The sequence below is a fragment of the Momordica charantia genome (genome assembly GCF_013281855.1).
Source record: "Momordica charantia cultivar OHB3-1 chromosome 1 unlocalized genomic scaffold, Mcharantia_2.0 BLBB01000001.1, whole genome shotgun sequence".
Classification (NCBI taxonomy): Eukaryota; Viridiplantae; Streptophyta; class Magnoliopsida; order Cucurbitales; family Cucurbitaceae; genus Momordica; species Momordica charantia.
This window is the reverse complement of record NW_028275157.1, coordinates 595,220-609,847: the sequence shown is the minus strand read 5'-3', so window position 1 is coordinate 609,847 and position 14,628 is coordinate 595,220. Positions and strand designations below refer to the sequence as shown.

The 14,628-nt window shown below is 37.5% G+C and overlaps 1 long non-coding RNA gene across 2 annotated transcripts; it reads right to left on the bottom strand.

Moving 5' to 3' along the window:
- Positions 1-10,751: 10,751 nt before the first annotated feature.
- LOC148213045 (uncharacterized) lies at positions 10,752-13,477 on the bottom strand. Of its 2 annotated transcripts, none has more exons than XR_015788749.1 (3): positions 12,755-13,477; positions 12,626-12,667; positions 10,752-11,068 (listed from the first exon to the last, which is right to left on the bottom strand). It is a non-coding gene; the product is annotated as an uncharacterized LOC148213045 (long non-coding RNA). The 2 variants fall into 2 exon arrangements; XR_015788746.1 differs by having other exon boundaries at positions 12,775-13,476.
- Positions 13,478-14,628: the final 1,151 nt, after the last annotated feature.

Below are 14,628 nucleotides of genomic sequence, written 5' to 3'. Positions count from 1 at the left end.
TCCATAGTTTTATCTATCATAGTTGATCCAAAAAGGAGGAAATGAGAGAAACTATTGTAAGCTTATTCGAAAGAAACTTTCTCACTCGAAGTACAATCTAACTTCGAACCCTTATGTGATACTGATGAGGGTGTTCCTTGTGATAATCAGGCTCAAGTACCCACTGAATCATCTAGCTTGATGATAACCACCTCATCCATTCGAGCTACATTTGAGATGGCCGACATATTTGATCATGGTGAGCACACTCTACCAGGGGACTGTGAGGAGTCACAAATGAAGGCATAAAGAATGTAAGAGTTCCAATTGAGGAGTCTGTCGAATATGAGCTAAGGGGTAGAACACCTTAACAACAATCCCCTTCACCACCTCAATATCAGCATAATATACCGATGATGGTTGGAGAAAAGTGGACTACATTTAGAGATAGGGCTAATAGCCCTATTTCAAATGGAGGATTGTTTGTCTTCTTGTGATCTTCGTTCTCCTTTGATCCTCATTACGTGTCACTTCCATTAGAGGATTTTGCATACCACCTTCTCCAAGTCAGTTGGTTAAAGATAAAGGTAAGAGGCCTGCTAAAAATAAAATTTTGATCCCAAATATAAGAAGGGAATCAAAAAAGCACAAGCATCAAGCTCCAACCTGTGCAACATTGGCTCATGCTGCTTCTACAAAATCCTCCCCGATGAATTTGAGGGGTCTTCTATATCTCCTAATTCCAGTGCTAGGGCACAAATAATGATGAGACGAGAAGCAAATCAAGAAAAGGAAATTCAAGAAGTAAATAGTTTGGACACTGTTATGGTTCCCCCAACTCTTGTAAAAATGAGGTACGAGTATACACGACAAATCTGTTGTAGTAATAAAGAAGCTTAAAAGTATTAAGAACTAAAACAATAGAATTATGCAATGGGTAACCAAACACGATTAAAATAAAATAGAGCAAAGATAAAGAAATAGAGGAAAACAACAACGAGAACAGAAAAACCAAAAGCAACCGAAGCAACGAAACAACAAATAGAAATGCTAGAACAAGAGATGCGACTACAAAATAATACTTCAGACAATGGGAAAACACAAGGGAGGCTGATTGCATTTTAGAATACCGAAACCAGCTTTTGCTTCAGCATCGACAAGCTTGCTACTGCTCAAACACACTTGATTTCCTTCCGAAATACCAAAATAACGATATCTCGCAACTTCCATTACTAATAATCGAGCATACAAAACAGTTTAAGAGAAATGTTAGGTGAACTCTATTCTTGGATATTCACAATATAATTAAAAATGTAGACAAACATTAAGCAAAGCCAACCACGTTTTCATACATTATTTCAAATCATACGAATCATACAAAAACTATTAGTTCTAAAGAGTGGCCAATCGTTCATAACCATATACAATAAAAACAACTTTACTTGCAGCAAAAATGTGTCTAGCTACAATAACAAGTTGTCCGTTCTAATACATACAATCTCCCTCACGCATGAGTTTAGTTAATAATCGGAAAAAGAAGAAAATGAGAAGAATAGAGTTACAACTCATTCTGAGTAGTAAGAACAACAGCCTAGAATTCACGAAGTCAGTCCTAAACCCACCGAAAAAGTCACGAATAGTTGCTAGCTCCACCACCAAAAAATGATTATTTTCTCTCTATCTTTTTGGGTCCTTGTCTAAACATTCCCCTTGGTATTGGGGTTGATGGCTGTGGGAGAGAATAGGTCTTTTAAAGTGTCCCTCGATTTTAGGGCAACGAAGATTAGGTGTATGGACGCGGGGTAAAATTTTCGTAAAAATAGATTTACTGTACTACCCATATATGTTTGCCGCAAGCAATGATCCAGCATTTGGCACTCTAGCATTTGAAAGCACTAGCAATTCCTTCTACTTCTATAGTTTTGCTTCCAATACTTCCATATTCTGCAAAATAAATCCAAAAACAGTAGAGATAAACTAGATTTTTTCCACAATTAATAAAGTAAAAAATTCATACATGACTTTTCTATTTCTCACTTAATTTTTCATTTTGGTAAGCTTTTATAGCTTGGACTCTCTCATTTGCACTCAATTTAGCCCAATATAATACCACGATAGTTCTCTTTTATAGAGTTATCACATCCCTAAATTTAAGATATTGCTTGTCCTGAAGCAAGACTACACCTAAAACCATAAAAATGAACATTTTGCCCTATTGAGAAGCACATCATGCATCAAGCTTCACTTTTTGTACTCACCTGCATTGTAAGCACACCATACAATTCATTCTATCTGGCTCTGCCTTGCCAACAAAAGAGAGTAACTTGGGTCTTGCTCTAACTATAGCAAAGGCTTTTTTCCTACACTCTAAAATCCTTCTACTTTCACTTTCAAAAACCCCGACTCACTTAGAGACTCATTTCTCAAACTCCCTTTCGCTTGCCTAAGACCATTAGCTCTTTTATTATATGATTGGCTTCTCAACTATGGGCTACTAGCCATTTCTAATCCTGCAACCTCTTTAATATTGTTTTACTTCTTCTTTTTTTTAGGGTTGGATTACAAGATTAAAAACATTCATAGTTGTACAATAATAAGCTCAAAAGGGTTAAAACCAAAGCGAATATGCACACCCCCAAACTTAAAAGTTTGCATTGTCCTCAACGCAACTAAGGACAAAATATGTAATACACCAGCACACCCCCAAACTTACAACGAAGAAAATATGATAAAAGATAGTATTTTCACTAAGCTAGAACGTAAATGTATGGATGAGGAAAAAAATATTGGAATCTAAAATAGTAGAAGGTCCAATAAAGTAAGACTAAAGTAGAGTCTAGATCTGGATAGGTGACCTATTGAAAATTATCAACTAAGTGTTCGTGGTTTATGACGAGTACTAACAGGGTAATGTTGGGGATTCAATACTAAAACCTAAACTAGGAAGCATGTGAATGAGGACAAAACATGCTAAAAGGACTCGTGTTGGTATGTAGGGACAATCTTTACTCTTCTAAGTAGCTCAGATAAAGAGGTGGCACAACGAGGTCGAGGAGAATGTAAGGGAATGTTGGAGCAATTCAGTGTCGAATCTAGATTCCAAATCCTAATCTGAATCTTAGGCCTGCGGCATCACAGAAATTGTATAGACATCTGCAATACTACTACTAAATAAAGTAAATACAAGCACAAGATGCACGATACACATGTGAAGCAGAATTATGCATTTTCAACCTAACAGAAAGACTAACTAAAACAAGAATTTAAGATACAAAATTTAGGGAATTAAAATGGGGAGGGGGAGGGTTTGGATTTTCACAATGGGCAAAAGGAAGGGTACTTTCTTTCATAGTCATGCAGAATTTCAATCTTTTTCTTTTTATTATAAAGAGTTCTCATTGTCTAGCTGATTACTCTTTGATGCGTCCTTAGCATTTTCAACAATTTCTGCACTTCATCTTTTGACAAATCAGCAGGATTTCATAGTTACCCAAGTAAGCATACTTAAGATGTTGCGGTTGTGTCTTCAACTCCAGTTTCAGTGGCTCTTCAATGGATTGCTTCAGATGCTTTATAAATGTGGGTCTCCAAGTCTAAGGACTCATAAGCCCTCTTTAGTGATTGCTTCTTACTGATGTCACTGCCCAGATATATACTATTCATTCGTTTCTCTTGCAGATATTTCATGCTCCAGCCGTTGGAATGTATGCCCTAAGCCATGAAATAAAATAAACTGAATGTGCATCTTGTCATTTATATCTAACATTCATTATTTAATTGCTCATAAGTCATTGGATGTATTCTTGAACTACGTATGTACTGGACATATGAGGGGATTTAGTTTAATATTAGTGGCTTAAATAGTCTACAGTATATGGATAGGGTTGACGACCTTATCTTAGAGACACTATTGATATGACCTCTTTGAAACTGTTACAAATGGTCTTCTCCAGATCAATCATGTGAGTAGAGATATCATATGTAATGGGAATGCATAAGACTGGACCGCAGTGTGTCTTACAATTTCTAATAAGATTGTTGGAGAAGATGCAAACACATCGCTGGGATGATCATAAACTTATTCGATCTTAATTTTGAGTGTGTTATGAACTCCTACCTATGAGGGTATGTTCTTTGATTCATATGGGTGAGGGTGATGTGAATGTTTGTGCAACATGCCTTTTGTTTTAGGAACACATTCAAGTGAGGAGCTGGGGACATTCCTACACAAGATGGAATTCACAGCCCATCAATGGTAGAAAGTGCAAAGTGTACATTTCTCTTTATTCATAGTGTATATAAGTGATTACCTTAAAGTGTTGGTTCGGGACTTGGATAACAGGGTACCCACCTTCTAAATACTCGGGGAAGAATTAACCCATGATGAGATCATGAAAGTCTATCCATTAGAGAACCAGTTAAACTTAAGGAGCAAGAGATAACACTAGGGAATATATTGTCTAAAATGGAACTAAACCGAAATATATTGTCTTTTTGTTTATGTATTTTTTAAACCTACTTCTTCCTCTTATTTCAAGCCCGTTACACTTTCCCATGAAAGCAAGTACCTGCATAAAGGACATTTGTCATTTCCTTTCTTTTAAAATCATGCATCGTTGTGACTCACATTTCACCCTCGTTTTTTTCTTTTTTTCTTTCTTTCTTTCTTATTCGCTTAGGGTTTCATCTCTTTCATTCTTTGTTCTCCACTCACACACCCACAGCCTCAGGCGACCTTTCAACTCTTTTGTCATCATTTTCTGCTGCCGATAAGACTCCAGATTTTACTGTCATATTTTGTTGCTGCCGAGACTATAAGTCTTCTTCTAATTCATCTTTTCCATTTTCTTCCAACATCTTCATCTTTTTCTTTTTTTGTTCCCTACTCTTCTTTTTTTTTTTCTAGTCATTTTCTTCTAAGCTTCTTCATTATTTTTCATCTCTTGTCATCTCCCAACTAATAGTCGAAAATCGACCGAATAGTGTACACTACTTGAGTTATCCATGGAAATCGAATGAGCTGACGCAAAACTGGATAAAGAGTTAAACCGCCAACCGTCCGTTTATCTGTTCGGCGCGGTTCAGGTTTGAACGACTTAGCAGTTTGATTTGGTTTTTTATATTTCATTTTTCTGATGTCGGTTCTATTAAGTTTGTTGCCCTAAACTCGTAGTTTGTACTTATGTAAAAAAAAATTATATTCAACAAAGTTATGGTTTCATATTCAATCAATTTGTTAATGAATTTATAGCATTGCATTATCCAAATCCAATAAACTAAACATCCAAGGTTATTACCATGTAACCGGGACGGTATATATACTGGGTATATATTTGATATACCATCGATATACATGTGGATAATGTCTCGGAAATAATCTAAAGGGTCTATAGTATATGGATAAGGTTGGGTACCTTATCCTGGCAACACTATGGATACGGCCCGCTTTGTAAATGTTACAGATGACCCGATCCAAGTCGCTCATGTGGAGACATGCGAGTGGGAGTATCTTATATAATGAGTTTGTATAAGACCGGACCGAGAAATAGCCAATCTTTAGATGTAATGTCGTTGACTGATAGATTGCTATTTCATAGGATGGCCTGGCAACTCATTCTCAATCCTGGGTAAGTTATGGACTCCTGCCCAGGTGAGAGTGGCCCGAGTCGCCGACTCAGAATTCCTATCATATTTGGGACGAGACCAAGTGGGGAGTTGAGAACATAACTTCACAAGATGGAATTCACTTCTCCTGGACTTTTTGGGAGTAAATGAGTGTTCTCTTAAATGCTGACTCCGGGACTTAAACAAGGGGCATCACCCTTTCACTGGCCCGGGAGGGACTTCTGGTTATTAGCGGACTATAAACAGATTGTTCATTAGAGGAGCAGTGGTATTTAAGGAGCAAGATGTAACTCAAGGGTAAAACGATAATTTGACCCAGCTTGAGTTACGACCACTCATGAATGATTGACTTGTCGTTAATGGTCGATATCTGTGGACAAAAATATTATATAGTAAGAAGAGTGCAGCTGCGAGTTTTTAGTGGAGTAGCTCGTAGTTAACGTATGTTGATTAAGGTGGTTAATGAGTTTAACCAATTAATCTCACAGCGTTGAAGCTTCTGATATATAGGTCCATTAAGTCCTCTTGCTAGCTCTAATTAAGAACATTAAATCTTGAAAGGAATTTGAATTTTTCAAATTTAATTAAAGGGAATTTAAGTTAATTGTGTATGACACAATTTAATATAATGTATGATGATACATTATTAAAACTGTATAATATGAGAGAATAATGTGAATTAGATTCATATTAAATACTATAGGTTACGAGGAAGTGTATATTTGAATATGATTCAAATATTAATTCATTTAATTAAATGTGATTTAATTAAATTATGTTTACTTAATTTTTTAATTAATTAAGATTTAATTTATTATTAATTAAATTAAAATAGTTTTTATTTATTTATTTATTAAATTAAATATATTTTTAATTTATTAATTAAATTAATTATTAAAATCACCGCATCCTAGCTATTTTGGTGGGAAGTGGTGAGGTGGAGAGTGGGAATGGACCTTTCACTCCCTTGTCTTCCCACACAATTTAAAATCATAGTGGTTTTCGCTGTGATTTGGTTGATGGTTTTGTTTTCCTGGCAAATAAGAACTCTCTCACGATCACTAATTTCGGTTTTTCCCTTCTCCAAGAATCAAAAGATCCTACAATCTGGATTCTTAATCCTAGAGGCATAGCAAGGTAACTTTGTGGTAATGTCTAAACTTTGGTTCGTGCATTCGTGTTCGTTTGTTTGTGTAGAATCAAAGTTTGTTCTCGAAGAAGAAGAGTTGCCAACGGTCTTCAAATGTAAGTCGTCTTCTTCCTGAAGAGGCTTAACCTCTATTTTAGAATAGAAACAGTTCTGTTTTAAAACAGTGTATTGTTTCTAACCAAGTCGAATCACAAGCGATCAACCGTTTCCGCTGGGGATTCGATCCCATCAGGTTTAGCGTTGGTTTGACTCCAAAATTGAGTTGAACCGAACCGATTATACCCCTAGCTGGGATCATGAATCATTTTGTGAAGCATCAAATGAGCAGTTATTATTATATCGGTGGACATAACTCAGCTACGGTGCATGAGAGTGCAACTTTTGGTCTTTAGTGGAATCACCTTGGGTTAATGGTAAAATTGGTAATTAATGAGTTTAATTAATTAATACTTGATCATTGGAGCTCAAAGTTGTAGGTCCATTAAGTCCACTTGCTAGTTAACCTGCCAACAATAATTTAGTTGGGAGAAAATTAAATAATGTTGATTATTTAATTTAATTTAAATTTCGCTTAACAAAAATAAATATGATTTATTATTGGAAAATGTGGCCAATATGACATTGGAATTCAATTAGAAAATTGGGTCATCTTAAGGTCGAATTTGTCAGGAAAGGTCCATTAGATTTTAGAAACCCAATTGGACACTTTTTGGTTCGCCTCATGTAACAGTCCCTAGACGTAATCCGTATAATGGAAGCCAAAATTAATTAAAAACATTAATATTATTGTAATTTCAATAATTAATTGACTCATTAGGTTTTAGCCCAAAAGTCTTATACAAGAAGACTTATAGCGAAATATGGGCAACAAAGTAGAAAAGGTTCTGAGAAACCCCTTTCTTCCATATAGCCTTTCTCTCAAGAGTGTCCACACACACTGTTCCTACGGATAGTGGAGTTCGATCTAGCTCTTTCTCATTCGAAAAATGTAAAGAATTTTATTCGAATTTGTGTTTTTTCAAATTTTTTTTGTTTTAATTAAACAATGCCAGTGCATTTGCTAAAACCATTTTTTCTAGCACATGTTTTCGCTGTGTCGGGGAAGCGGATCTGTTCCAGTTTCCATCACCAGCATCATTTTTTTACTTAGCTCCTCTAGAAACGATTCAACCACAATCTACACAATTGAGCACTCTGGCTTCTGTTTCACGGATATGAGGTGTGTTTCCGTCTACCAGTTGACACACAAGTAGTGAAACTAGTCAACGAACTTCAGGGCAAGGTCCTGGTATGTCGCGTTGGAGTACTAAGGCAAGTTTTGGAACAATTGCCTGGTCCGGCCAATGACTGTTCGAGAAAAGTCCCTACACTACTCGGCATCGCTGTATCCCGCCTGCCTCATGGCGTCATGATAAGAGGTGATGTGATCTACAGGACCCATCGACCCATCATATTTGTCGATCTACGGCCCTTTGAAGCCTTTTGGGAGCTCCACCGCCAATACGTTGGCGTTGACGACTCCTGGGCTATTTTCGGAGCCTTGTAATGGACCGTGGATCCTCTGCTGCTCCTCTCAAGTTCGGTTCGCACCCGATTGAAAAATTTCTTCTTTGATGCGGTCCAACTTTTCTAAGTCGATCCCAACATGGGATCTACTCGAATGACTGGATGTTTCGGTACTGGTCTAGGATTCCACATTCGGTTGTCTGCGTTAGTTTCGCTAGGCGTTAATTTGGTCTCAGAGGTCCCTCGAGCCCTCGGGGTGTTAACCTTTGATGTACACCAGTCTTCACTGCAATTCGTTATCCGTTCTAGCCTAACCTATTTCTCAAAAGAAGAAAAAAGAAATAAAGAAGGGCAACCCGGTGACCCAAACCAACTTAACCATAAAATACAGTGGGTTGGCCATTAATTTCGGTTCCACCAGGTACATGAACTATCAACCCGAGTTTTCGGGTTGGTCCAAGATATTTCCTTAATCGACTTACGTCTAAGTGATCTCGAAGCACTAAGTTCTATCCTAATATGTCTATTAGTAGATACCTTAGTTTTATTTAAAAATCAATCACAACCTCAGGTCAAGATCTTATATCTAGGCTACTTGAATGGGTTAAATCCCTTAGATTGTAAGAAAAACATCAACCTTTTAAGTATTGAACTTGTTAAATCATCAATTGGCTTAATCAACTCTTTAACTTTATGAAAACAACTTAACCGTTGTAGGAATTCTCTTACCCTTGTTGTTACCTACTAAAAAAAGTTAGCTAATTATTATAACTGAGCTAGGAAAAGAGAATTTAGCTCATAATTATAAAGTAAAAATAGGATTGAATTTTCTTAAAAAAATAATAATTGAACAAGTTTGGAAATAAAAGACATGATTAAAGAAGAATGGAATAAGAAATAAACCGTAAAATAAAGAAGGTTGTAATCCAAATGAACTTTACTGGTCTCTTTCGAGTCTAGGGGAGTGAAAACTCCACAACTATATGTGATTACAAGATTTCCTTAAGTTGTAACAAGAAGAAAACGAGATGAAGATAATGAATTTTGCTGGAATTTTATAAGAAAGTTGCAAATTACAAGTAAAGAAATGTAAAGTTAGAAATTTGCCAAAAACTAAACAAAAGGTAAAGAAACCAACTTTTAAAGAAGAACAAGTTTAAAAATTAAATTAGAACTATGCTAGGATGAGAAAGAAACTTTAAAAAGCTCGGAAAAGTGATAAATGGATGATGAATTTGTTGTAAAAAAGGATTGGAATCGAATAGAGTAAGACGCAGCTAAAATGGATTGAGAAGAAGTAGAGAAGAAAGAAGAGAAAATGACACAGTGATTTTACGGGGAAAACCCCTAAACGAATTAGGGTAAAAACCACGAGCAAGGAAGAAGAATTCCACTAAATAAAGTAGGAGTCACAAACTTTATTTCTTATGGAGGACAAAATCTCTCAAAAAAGTACAACGTAACCTCTGTTTCTCTTTAGAGGAGATATAATGTCTTAGACTGTAAACACTTTTACAGGGTATTACTCTATATACAGGGTAGTGGCAAAAAAGAAATCTCATCTGATATATTCAGAAGTCGTTCTTCAGTTGTATGTTACTATGCGCGTAGCCTTGCCTGTGACCGCTCGTAGTTGTTGGTGTTGTATATAGGGGGTCATACCTATAAGGTGATCCATCTAACTTCAAGGAAGGAGAACTATGCCCATTATTGGAAGGTTATACAGGTGATCCAGCTAAATTCAAGGAAGGGGAACTACGCCCATTACTGGAAGGTTATACTGGAAAACAGAAAGGATAAACTAACTATACCAAGGTCAGACAGCATCGAAAGTAGAAAAGATGAATATGATTATTCCTACCTTCAGGCTTCGATACCTCACTCTAGTTTAAAAGTTTAAAACTCCTGACACACTAAAAAAGTTGTACTAAACTCTCTCTATTTTATCTCACCAAGCCTCACACTCACACTCACACTTTAGCTCACCTCTCCCATCCATGCTTGCTCATCAAGCAAAATTCTATGGATAGATTCTAGTTCTTTTAACTCTCCAGGGAAAGCTTCTTGAGCAAGCTTTGAAAAATCTCTTAACCTAGTGACTTCTAGAGACTTCCATCTTCAAAGAGGGGTAAGCTTGGAAATTATTATTTAAAAGCATTGAGTGGAGAGGATGTTAGGCAGCTTGAAGTTGGTTGTGTAGTTGAGAAAAATGTGGCCTTCCATTGCTTTCTAACTCGTTTGGCTGACTAATTTTACCGAAAATCTATCCTCCATGCATGGTTGACATGTGGGGCAAAATAGAACTCTTCAAAATGCTTCAAATCTCACATTTCTTCCGACTCTAATTGTAACGCCCCAGAACATTTTACACTATTCTAGATAACGTTATTCATTTTCCCCTGTCAAATATTATTTTCTAAATTCGAAATAGACAACTCCCTGTGAACAAGTTATAGAAACATAGTTCCAACTCAATTCGATACATCAACTATAACAAAAAAAAATAAAACATCAATTCTATAAACTTTCATCCAAGCGTCCCCCCGGGACAACACCATCGGGCAACATCCATTATTTCAACTAAACGTTTTCAATTAATGGAGGAAAATAAAAGAAACACTTATTCCGAGTCAAGTTTAAACAATAGGTGGGGTCTCCCCTCAATTCACTTGAAACAAAAGTTTATTGCCAAACAATCATGCAAAAACCACCTAATCCTAAACTAAGCAAATATCACTACGCAGCCTATGGTCCTCTCCTGTCATGTCTCCTTTACGTCATCGCCATGGTCGCCAATGAACTCTCCACCTGGAAACAGCAATTATAGAGGGGGGGGTGAGTATATGAAATATACTCCGTAAGTAGCCCTCATCAAGCATACACAAACATCACGCTCAAAAGCCACAAAGAAAACATACATCGTCATGCTCAAAACATAAGGGAAACATGCATCATCATGCTCTATCATTACACTATGCGAACAATTATAGACATGCTATACAATGACGTTATACATTCAACCATAAACGTGCTCTATAAGACCCGATGCTAACCACAATAATATACAAATCAACTACAGTCCACGTGGCACCCTAGCACTTCAAGCAACTCTAAGTTCATCTCATCCATCCAAGCTTTCCAAGTCCATTCTGTTGGTAGTGTCGGCCCCTGACCATTTATACCCAGAGCCCCGACACTAATGCATCGACCCTCGACCATTGATACCCAAGGCCTCGATGTCTTTTCAACTATTGGCGTATTGGTCCTTGGCCTCCAAGCAACTCCTAGCCTATCACACTATGTTAGTCCTCCAAGTCTAACTCCTCGAATCGTATCGACCCTTGTCATTTATCCCCAAGGCCCGACATTCATCTATAGAGGCTTGGCGTTCGACCTTGCCATTTATCCCCAAGGCTTGAACTGTGCATCGACCCTCGACCATTTATACCCGAGGCCTCGATGTCTTACAATCTATTGGCCCTTGACCATTTATACCCAAGGCCCCAATAGTTCTCCTTTCGAAAGACTCCTCGCATCGACCCTCGACCATTTATACCCGAGGCCTCGACGCTCCTCTTTATCCAATATTGGCGTATCGACCCCCGACCATTTATACCTGAGGCCTCGATACCCAATTAGTGACGTATCAACCCCCGACCATTTATACCCGAGGCCCTGACACTCACCCATTCACTTCATAACTTCCAAAACTCCACATATCATTTCTAGCCTCCAACCAAGATTCCAGTACTAATTCCTTAATAACACCAACCACCACAACGCTCATCAACAACACTACCACTAGTATGATTTCAATGCATCTCTCAGCTCACCAACACAATTCAGCATGCTTCCACAACATAAACATCATTCTAATAGCAAAACAATAAACCAAACATGCCTTCACAACATATCAATTCTTAACAACAGCGCCACAGTGAGTTCAGTTATAACAGAGCATAGTCAACAATTTTTAAACGACAGCAGTCCAACACAAATCACCCAAGCACTCATTATCCAACATCCACAAACATTAAACATTGCTAGATATAATAAAAAAACTCATAAGACATGCCAAACACTTCATACAGATTTCAGACAACAAACATCCCCACCATAATATTTATTTTAACGAATATTCCCTGCAAACACACATCATTCCACGACAGATTTCAGCAGCTCAACAATACAAAGTTTCTACTATTATCACCAGCGAACATTCAACACTACCTAGGCATACAAACCAACATAAACGAGAGTTACACCGCACAACATCGAATCAGAACCATTTTCAAACATTATAAGTAGTACATCGACAACTTAATAATAAACACCAAAACACACACCCACCCCCGTGCTACTTACCAACACTTGTCCTAAAGCACTACTAAGCTCGTCGAAGGGTTCCTAAATCCAAAAGCAAACCAAACTTGATCAGAATTCATGTTAGAAACACTTATTTTGCATAGAAACTAAGTACAGATGATCTGTTACCTATCATGTCACCATAATACCTCTTGGGTTAGAAGTGGGTCGACGCCGAAGATGTTCAGGCGCCCAAAAAAGGCTGCAGTGGCCTTGTGCTTGCTGGTTCGACGCTGGAAATCAATGGGTAATGCCGATTTGGGTTCGAATCAGAGTGGGTAACTCAAATCTAGTCCCGTTTGGGTATGGGTTGCTCGAAACCATCTTCGAACAAGAACGGGTCAACACCAAGTGTCACCGGAACAAGGAAACCTTCGCTGTTGGCATCGGGATTGCAAGAACGGGTCGCCGGGGCTTCGATTCGTGTGCTGGTCGCGGCTGCTGAGAAGTCGCCGGAGAACACCCAAATCGCCGCTGCCATCCACCTTGCTACGCCGCCGTGGGACGCCGGGAAACGCGAAGACGCCGCCGCTTAACACCCTGTGCCGCCGTCGGGGTCACTGAAATGCTGCGTCGTGGTCGTGAGTTGCCGCTGGTCGTCGAGATTCTGCAGATCCGACCTTCGTGTGTTCGGGTCGCCGGCGAAGGTCGTGAATCGACGAGGGCTGTGGCGTGGGTCTTGAACGTCGATGCTCCATATTTGTCGGGGGAAGAACAGATCATCGGACCTGCTCGAGAAAGCCGCCGCTCGTCGCCGTCGTGGGATGCCGTCGAAGAAGAAGAGAGTGGTGGGGGCGGCGGCTACAACGGGAAGAAGGAGAAGATGAAGAAATGAAAAGAAATGAAAAGAAAGGGTTTTGGTTTTGGTTTTATAAAAAAAAGACCAAACCAAACCAAACCCAAAAGAAAGGACCAACTAAAAAAATAAACCCATCCCAACCTGAGATAAAACCAATCGTGCGCGATTCGATATACATAAATTTAATTAAAATAAATTTAGAATTTAATGAAAACCTCATAGTTCGAGTTTTAAACTAACTTGAAAGATACGGGATGTTACACTAATTGCTACCAAAACTGAATATTTAAGTGTTTAGACCATGATAGAACAAGATGCATTCATTTTGACATAAAAGCAAGTAATAAAGAACTACTTTTAAGTAAAACAAAGCTAAAAAATATGAATTTAACCTCTTTTTACCCTTATAAACAAAGGTAATCACATCCCCAAACTTAACCTATTGCTCGCCTTCAAGTAAAACTTAGTCATTTAATATTCCTTAAACAAACAAAACTTAGCCATTTAATATTCCTTAAACGCATGCAAAATAATGAAGCACAATAAAGTCAAGATATTTAATCATACAGCATCTTAGGAAAAGATGTCATAATTCCATATTCCATCTTCTTTATAAGCCAGTTCACTCTAACCCAAGTTTAAAGCGATAAAAGCTTTCTTAAAAAATCCCCTTTTTATCTAACACGAAAAAAAAAATAAAAGAAAATAATAAAATTTGATATCCCTAAGGAATCTACACACATCCTTTTTACTAAATGGACTCTCCGAAGTTACATTAGACCAAGTTACTACCCTCAAGGTTGTAACTATAATAGAGAATCATCATTTTAATTCGCAATCCTACGTAGTGTTGTATTAAAAAATATAGAAAAAATCTTAGCTTTCGTATTAATTTTCCAAATAAGAATCAAATCAATCATTTTTCAAAAGTACAAGAGACAAATGAACAAAAGTTTAGTCACGTTCCATAACAAGGTTGCCTCCCGTACCTATTTGTAAAATTTAGGAGATAAAAAGACCAAATCTTGTCATCAACAGTATTGAAAATTGCGAGCTCATTATTAAAAAAAAAAAAAGTGTAGAGAACATTTTAAGGACGCAAGTATTAATTGTCAAACATTTAAGGAGGTGAGAAGAAGATTGCTGATTAATGTGAAGGAGAGGCAAGTACTTCCCTAAAATTATTTTTTATGTAAAAGTAAAA